Source organism: Colobus angolensis, unplaced genomic scaffold, assembly GCF_000951035.1.
Source record: "Colobus angolensis palliatus isolate OR3802 unplaced genomic scaffold, Cang.pa_1.0 Scaffold200, whole genome shotgun sequence".
NCBI lineage: Eukaryota > Metazoa > Chordata > Mammalia > Primates > Cercopithecidae > Colobus > Colobus angolensis.
Genome location: NW_012115156.1, coordinates 610,753 through 619,857, shown reverse-complemented (window position 1 = coordinate 619,857; position 9,105 = coordinate 610,753). Strand labels below are relative to the sequence as shown.

The 9,105-nt window shown below is 39.2% G+C and overlaps 1 long non-coding RNA gene across 2 annotated transcripts in view; it reads right to left on the bottom strand.

The window, feature by feature from the left end:
- Nucleotides 1-4,305: 4,305 nt before the first annotated feature.
- LOC105511574 overlaps nt 4,306-9,105 on the bottom strand; it is a 35,527-nt gene continuing 30,727 nt past the window's right edge. For both annotated transcript variants that reach the window (XR_001001731.1, XR_001001730.1), the window contains one exon: nt 4,306-8,046. This is a non-coding gene — a long non-coding RNA (uncharacterized LOC105511574). The remainder of the gene's footprint in view (nt 8,047-9,105) is intronic.

Here is a 9,105-nt window from a genome sequence, read left to right as displayed (position 1 = left end):
TTAGCCAGGATGGTCTCGATCTCCTGACCTCGTGATCCGCCCGTCTCGGCCTCCCAAAGTGCTGGGATTACAGGCTTGAGCCACCACGCCCAGCATATATTTTTTAAAAGTATGACTCATACAGAAAAGTATGTGGACAGTAAGTATTTTCATTAAGTGAACATCTGTATAACGGGCATTCAGATTACAAAACAGAGCATTACCAACACCTTGGGAGCCCTTGTTATGCTGCTTTCTAATCATTACCCCCCATTCTCTGCCAGAGATAATGACTCTCCTGACTCCTAAAATAAAACATTCACTTTCCCTGTTTTTAAACTGTGTACAAATAGAATTCTACATTTTGTTGTTTTTTGTATTTGACTTTTTTTACTCATTATAATGTTTGTGAGATTCATCCATATTACTGGATATAGCAGTAGGTATTTCATTCTCACCACTGAATGGTATTTCACAGCATGAATAGTCCAGAAAATCCCACTGTTTATTAAAGAATTCTACTCTCGATTTGTGTTGGAATAATGTCTAGTTTTTGGCTAACAATAGTTCTATCACGAACATTCTGAACTTGCCTTTTGGAAACATACTCATATCTTTTGAGCATAAACCTACATGTGTGTTTAGACAGATGACAGATTTTTTCTAGTGCTTTCGTATTCTAGCACCTTGCTGGGCTTCCAGTACTATCCATTGTGTACAGGAAAGGTTATAGGGTTAAAGTGGCCACTTATCAGTGCTCTTGGGTTTGCTGCAGAGCTTCTTACCAGATTACAAAATGCACCAGGTAACTAGGCCTCCAGGATGTACTACTGAGATGAAAATCAAGTATTGCAAATTGGCTGTTTACCAAAGATCAAATAAAAGCCAATTTTACCTTCTTCCTGAGTAGCTCTGATCCAAAGCTATGAATATGGCCAATTTTTTTTTTTTTCTTGAGATGTAATCTCACTCTTGTCCCCCAGGCTGGTGTGCAATGGCATGATCTCGTCTCACTGCAACTTTCACCTCCCTGCTTCAAGCGATTTTCCTGCCTCAGCCTTCCGAGTAGCTGGGACTACATGTGCCCACCACCATGCCTGGCTAATTTCTGTATTTTTTTTAGTACAGGCGGGTTTTCACCATGTTGGTCAGGCCAGTCTCGAACTCCTGACCTCAGCTGATCCACCCGCCTCGGCCTCCCAAAGTGCTGAGATTACAGGCGTGAGCCACTGCACCTGGAGCATGGCCAATTCTTATTCTTTCCATGTAACTCCAATTGCAAAGTCCTTATAGCTAACTGGTCCTGGCCAAGGGTGTTGTAGCTGCCACTATATCTACTACATACAACAGGTGAGAGACATTCAATATTTACCTATTGGTTGACTGGTTTGATTCTTGATGGTATACTGAATCACATCCTCGCACCTTTTCATAGGAAAAATTTTCTATACTCTTCAATATAGTAGCCACCAGCCTTGTAAAACTATTGAGCATTTGAAATATGACTAGTGTGACTGAGGAACTAATTTTTTAATATTTAATTTTAATATTTTTAAATTTTAAAAATGATACTTGATGCAGTTATAGAAAGTTTTAAGTGTGCTTGGACTAACTTGGCTGTGTGAATCTATTTTTTCAGCTGTAAATCATATGAAATCTAAATTCACATCAAGTTTTCTTTTTGAGATGGACTCTCGCTTGGTTGCCCAGCCTGGAGTGCAGTGGTATGATCTCTGTTCGCTGCTACCACTGCCTCCATGGTGCAAGTAATTCTCCTGCCTCAGCCTCCCAAGTAGCTGGAATTACAGGAATGTGCCACCATGCTAGGCTAATTTTTGTATTTTTAATATAGATGAGATTTCATGTTGGCCAGGCTGGTCTCCAACTCCTGATCTCAAGTAATCTGCCTACCTCCCAAAGTGCTGGGATTACAGCTGTGAGCCACCACACCTGGCAATATTTTTGATAAATATTTCACAACCAAATTAAGACATGCTACAGTGTAAAGGACACAAAAATACATTGTATAAAAAAATTTTACATTTTAAAACATTGATTGATTATATGTTGAAATAATAATATTTTGGATATGTTGGGTAAAATAAAATATATTATTGAATTTAATTTCTTTTATTTATTTTCCTTTTAATTGATAGCACTAGTAAATTTTAAATTACACAAGTAGCTTGCATTACATTGATTTTAGGCAGTGCTTTTCTAGCGATCCCCAAATATGTTTCACTACAATTCCTAATAGAATCTTCTGCCTCAGGAATCTAGGTAATAATGTCGGTTTATATAAATAAAGAATATGTTCCTGAATATATAACTGATGGTCAGGAAAGGGAGGTACATTTGGTAGAGAAAAGTGAGCATGAACTGTGGAGTCAACCTGTCTGGGTTTGTATCAAAGCTCTGTCCCTTAAATAGTTACCTTTAATGAAGTACTTGACCTCTCTGAGTGTCAGATTTTCTCCTATGTAAATTGGGGATATGAATGCTGAAGGGCACGGGTAGCGCTCTGCCCTGATTCCCTGGGCCTCCTTTATTGTTTCTGTGCAGGAAGCCCCTCTGTCATTTGCTCGCCCAGCCCATATCTGTGGCCATCTTTGGGGAACTGCCCTTGGGCTGCTGGAGCTGCTTGGGGTCATAGCCAGTGAGTGACTGGTGCAGAAGTTTGAAAGCCTAATTCCCTAACCTTAAACAAGGACAAACTTCTATGTGTAATTTACACATTACCCTAGAATCCCCCAGCCCAGGCAGAGCTTTACCTGGAAAAGGGACTTTTCCCCAACTTACACTTGTCTCTCCTGCGTCTCAGGTTCAGCTTCTGAAGAATCCAACTTGAGGCAGCCACCTACTGCCTACGTTTTTTGTTTTTTAGGGATTAAATGAGAAATGCCTGGCACAGAGACTTTTTTTTCCTTCCTTCCTTTCTTCCTTCTTTCCTTCCTTCCTTCCTTTTCTTCCTTCCTTCCTTCCTTCCTTCCTTCCTTCCTTCCTTCCTTCCTTCCTTTCTTTCTTCTTTCTTTTTTTGAGTGGATATTGCTCCATCACCCAGGCTTGAGTGCAGTGGTATGATCTTGGCTCACTGCAGCCTCAACCTCCTGGGCTCAAGCAATCCTCCCACCTCAGCCTCCTTAGTAGCTAGGACCACAGACGTGCACCACCAGGCTCTGCTAATTTTTTTGTAGAGATAAGGGTCTTTCTATGTTGCCCAAGATGGTCTCAGACTCCTGGGTTCAAGTGATTCTCCCACCTAAGCCTCCCAATGTGTTGAAATTACAGGTGTGAACCACTGTGCCCAGCCACAGAGGCCATTCTTAACCCTCTTCAGTTGCTTATACCATCCAATACACTCCAATTATTTTACTACCACACCGGGAAGATGTGACTTATCAGATATTTTTTACAATCCTGGAATGTTTTTGTGTTGAGACATCCATATTCTCTTTCTCAGTTCCTTACCCCTGGTTATTTCTTCATTAGCTCAGATGTAACAAACATGTAAGAACTCAGAGGTTCTTGAAACGTTAGAGAACATTGAATCTACTTATGAACAACCAATGTTGCATACGTTTCTGTGATTTCTCTGTGAGTACAATGTTAAACAGATGCTGTGGGTAATTAAAATACTCTCAAGGTATAAATGAGACTACTTAAAAGGAACATTAACTATTTCAGAACCAAAATAGGAGATTCCTTCAGTTAAAAAATAACTTACTCAAATAAAATGTAATATACATGTAATATGCTTTCTCACTATACAAATACATATAAATGTTGCAACTATAGCATTTTATATGTGAAAGACAATCTGCTTGTATTTTTGGTTCATTTTTTGACAAGTTTTTATAAATAGAATACTTATCATTTATGACATTTATTGCATGCCAGACGTGATTCTAAGACATTCACAGACACTATCTCATTTAGTTTACTCAAAAACTCAGTTCAGATATGATCGCTTCATAGAGTCCCTTCCTGGCCTTTCTGAATTAATCACCTTCAGTTGCTCTGCCATGACCTTTATCACTACCTGTAATTTTTGTTTGTTTGGCTTATGTGTTTACTGTGGCCCTCCCCACCAACTCTTTCCCCACCCCAATTAGACTGTGTGCTTCAGATAGCAAGTACTATTCTGCCTTGCATACTTCTGTATCCACAGTTGCTAGACTAGTGGCACATGCTAAGCATTCCATACGTATTTATTGAATGACAGAATGAATTAAAAACTTAATGTAGATGAGAACCCTGAAGCCCAGAGAGGCTAAAAAGTTAAGATCCCAGAACTGGTATGGCAAATGGCAAAACTCATATGCAAACTTTTGTCTTTTATCCAATAGGCGATATTGTCCTTTATTTTATGTGGGCTATAGAAGGTTGACATATCTTGCCTGTAAGGAAATCACTCCCTAGTAAGGGAAGGAAGTCATTCCCTTCCAGTCAACAAGTACTTATTAACCCTTGCTAGGTGTTTTACTAAGCACTAGGAACACAGACGTAAACAATGCAAACACAGCCGAGTCTGGCATGGAGCTTTTTGTCTAGACTCTTGAGTAAAGAAGACAGACATTATAGGTAATAACAAGTGAGATAAGTATTTTGAAAAGGAACGTAGAAAGATAGAAAAGAATAGCAAGGTAATCTAACCAAGTGAAAGGGGTCAGGGAAGCCTTCTCTGTGGAAGGGAATGTAGCTTGTCCAAAAAAACTGAGAGAAATAAAATGTGAAGGTCATGTAGAGGTGAGAACAAAAATGGCAGGTGGTAAATAGAGAACAGCCTTGAAGATGATATCTGCAAATAATAATCACACATGATGAAGAGTTATGTGTCCTAACAGAGGTGGATTACAGTGCTACTGGAGTTAGGAGAATGGTAAGATTCTCATTATAGGGGAAGCTTGATGAAGTTATTATAATGACATTTATAATAACTTTGAGGGCTGAAAGAATATAGATATATTGAAATGGGAAGGAATCTCCAAATAGTTTCTTGCATCTTTGTTAATTTCACGTTTTGAGTAGGTAATACACTCCCATGTTTTTATATATGTATAATGCCTAAAACTGTACAATATCACATTTCCACTGCTGTTTCTCCCCCATCCAATCCCCAAGCCCCACACTACCATAGGTAATCTCTTTTGTTAGTTTTTTTGTATCCTTTCAGAATTACTTTATGTAAATACAAACAATGATAAATATAAATGTGAATCCCTAAACATTTTACCATACTATATAGCATACTGTATACACCATTCTATACTTAACAACATGTCTTGGAAGTCTTCCCATATCAGCACATAAATTACTTTCTCATTTTTTTTTACAGCTGCTCAGTGTTCATATGGATGTATCATAATTAATTTAATCTTTTATTGATGAGCTCTTGGAGTGTTTTCAACTTTTGTCCATCAGATAGTTTTATAGATATGGCAGCTTACAATTGTACAAATATATATATAATTTTAAAAGCTATAGCCAAATTGTCCTCAATGGAGGTTATATGAAAATACCTCCAAATGGTTAGATTTAACTGCATAACTAACGATGAAGCTAGAGAAGCAAATAAAGTAAATTTTTGAAAAAGACACCACTCATGTACTTGATCATTTCCAATAAAACACTAGGTACAACTAAAAGTTAGAAATGGAAAATTGTATTGTATGTTGACTCAGGTATGGATCCAAATTTTGTGAGGCTGGAAGCTTATGCAATTGGAGGAGCCTTCTTTAAGGAAAAATAATAAGAAATTACAAAATGTAAAATTAGCAGACAGAACTTTGGAAGGGGCTCATGTGAGAGACGGACCCAAAGTGTAATCTTCATTTGTTTTGTGGCAAATCTGCTGTGTGTAAGACCTACATACACACACATGAAGGAGAACAAATTACTCATCCTTTTCACCTGGGAGAAACCATGTTCAAAACATGTGGACCACTGCCTTCAACTACGTGTCACTGAGAATAACTCCACAGGCCTTAGTGCTTTCAGCTCCATGATGTACGTAATATTCCCTGTAGTTGCCTTCTGTCTCTCGAAGTGAATTCATTCAACTACGTGACACCTTTCATCTTAGAAATCTCAAAGACCTTACAGGTACTTTTTTTTTTCTTTTTTTTCTTTTGAGACAGCGTCTCACTCTGTCACTAGGCTGGTGTGCCATGGCACAACCACAGCTTACTGCAGTCTCAACCTCCCAAGCTCAAGCAATCCTCCCACCTTAGTTTCCCAAGTAGTGAGAACTACAGACATGTGCCACCATGCCCAGCTAATCTTTTTATTTATTTATTTAATATTTTTTTGTAGCGATAAGGTCTTACTATGTTTCCAGGACTGGTTTTGAACACCTGGGCTCAAGTGATCCTCCCACCTCGGCCTCCCAAAGTGCTGGTATTACAGCTGTGAGCCACCAATACTAACCATATGACCTTATAACCAATATTAACAATATGATCATGCTATAGAAAAAACCGTAGCATTATAAAGATAATTCCCTGGGAAGAGTTCAAAGGGTCCCCATCAATCTAATTTAACTTCATAATATGCATCAAAGTTGCAGCTGGCAAGTGGTGACCATTGGGAGATGACTTCTTATATAAAGTCTGAAAAAGATAAGCTGATGAATTGCATGTAATGGTCTGAACTTAATTATCTATCTCTGTAATAGGCAGCAGCTTGTTTGTCTGTTCCCACATTCTATGGGTTCCGTAGGCCGGCACTTTCATGGTCCCTCTGGAAAGAGAAGACAGTCAACTGATGAGGAGACAAGACATTTCTTGGAAAAGCAGTACAAGAGAAAACAGGAGCGGAGTAAGGAAAAGAAAAGAGGAAGAGGGTACAGAACCAGGGTTAAGAGACAACAGAATCAACTGGTGTAATGCTAATTAAAAACAAAGAGAGAGCTAACAGAGCGATGGGAGGAAGACTTGGAAGGACTGCTGTTGTCCCACCACCAGCAGCCCACAAACCCGTCCTTCTAACCAGGGCACTTTGTTTCACAACAAAGATAAACTTACAGGAAAAAAGAAAAAAAAAAGTGAAAATCAAGTCTAAAAGAATATACAGCATGGAATAAAAATTAAGAAATATAGAGTGCCTGCCAAACAAGATTAGGGTTTTAGTGGAACTGACTTCATTTAACAGAGAAAGACTCACTTCTGATACTTAAAACATAGACATTATCCAATCAAATGAGACTTGGAAGGAGTCCCTATCCAGCCACCTGCTTTGCAAATTGTAAAGGTCCTATGATGAACTTTAAGTCACCTTGACCTTTAGCCAAATGTGCCTCATAAGCTGAGTTTCATGTTCATTGCCAGTGTCCAAATGTCCACAGCTGAATTCTCAGGTTTGTGGTGAACAGATTTGGTAACTTCTTGTTAGGAAGCATCTGTTGCTGCTCTTGCTTCTTTACTTTACTTAAAGATGACTCATTAGGTAAGGAGAAGAAAGTCACTGAGGCCTGTGTATAAGGTAATCAATTTACCACCACAAACTGATACGCTGGAAATATCACCTTTCATCTTTTCTGATTTTGTTGTTGTTTCAAAAATGCATTTTCTTTTTCAATTTTTTTTCTTTAAAAATGTATTCTACTCCCATGGTGTCTCACTGCGTGATAGAAATTGAATCTGTTTCATTATTGAGGTTTGTTCTCCCTCTGATCACATAGGAATCAAGGATACTTAAGCAGTGCCCAGAAAACTGGGTGTAGAAGTCCCTATTGTTTTGGCTAACCCAGCAGACATTCTCAAATACCTTCTACTTTGCCAGTTTCCTTGCAGCTAGGAGTGGACAAGTGGTCAAGTGATGGTGCCAGCCAATGAGAGGTAAGCAGGTTTCAGGGCAGTCTGGAAAGGCTTTGCTTTTCCTGACAAAATGAATGCAATATTCCAGTGCTCCCTCTTCCTCTCTTCCTCCTGACATTAACATGGACACGATGCCTGAAGTTGCAGCAGTCATCTTACAATCGTGAAGAACAGGTCGGGAGAATTGCAGACTTGGTGGTCCCAACATCACCGAGCCACTGACCCGTTCCCAGAGTCACTTTCCTCCAGAATTCTGTTGTGAGAGAAAAAGAAACATTCTCTTTGTTTAAGCCATTGTATGTTGGTTTTACAATTTTTTTTTATTATTTGCAGTTAAAAACATTTCTAGCTGATTTAAAGAGTAAACAACTCTATTCTCCAGTCCATGGAGGTTGTTGCAGATATACTTATTGTTGAATGGTTCCTAGAGATCCAGTTGCAAACTGACCTTGGGCCTCTCACTGGAAATGAAAGTGACCAGGGTTGGGATCCTGGCACTTAGGGCTCCAAAGTCATGCAGCCATTCTCTCAGAGACCTTGCCTAGAGACCAGAAGTGGGTCCCTGCTTCTCTAAAACTCTATAGACTGCCCAGACTGGAGAAATTAACCCTTTTCACATCTTGCCACTTTAAAAGGCACTCTCCTTCATTCAGATCATTTATTGCCATCTCTTCTATGAGTTGAGGTTTTTACAAATCAAATGGAGTGCATTTCTTCAGGAAGCTCCCATTTTCTGCTCAGCTACAAATTACCTCTGAGACAAGGAGACAAAAACTGACTTATCTCCCCAAAATTGAGGAGGTTAAAACTATAGAGAGAACCAACACAAATTCATGTTTTAATGAATTACCTTGCCACACCTACCAGTCTAGAAAAGTAACATCTGTGGCAGGAAACACTGTGTGTTTCCTAATGATAATCAATTAACTAGGACAACTTTTGATCCCTATATGTGGATAAAATCATTTGGCATGATTCTACATCTACACAGAAGGCTTTCCAATGCATGGAGCATGGGTGATATACAGATGCTGCTGCTGCTTCTTTTTCTTAAGAAAAAAGGTCTTGCTCTATCACCCAGGCTGGAGTGCAGTGGCACAATCTTAGCTCACGGTAGCCTCAAACTCCTGGGCTCAAGCAATTTTTTCCCATTAGGTTCCCAAGTAACTAAGACTATAGGCACATGCTACCACACCCAGATAATTAAAAAAAAACCAACAGGGCTTTGGAGACAAGGTCTTGCTATGTTGCTCAGGCTAGTCTCCAATTCCTGGCCTCAAGTGACTCTCCAACCTCAGATCCTTTCGTCTTG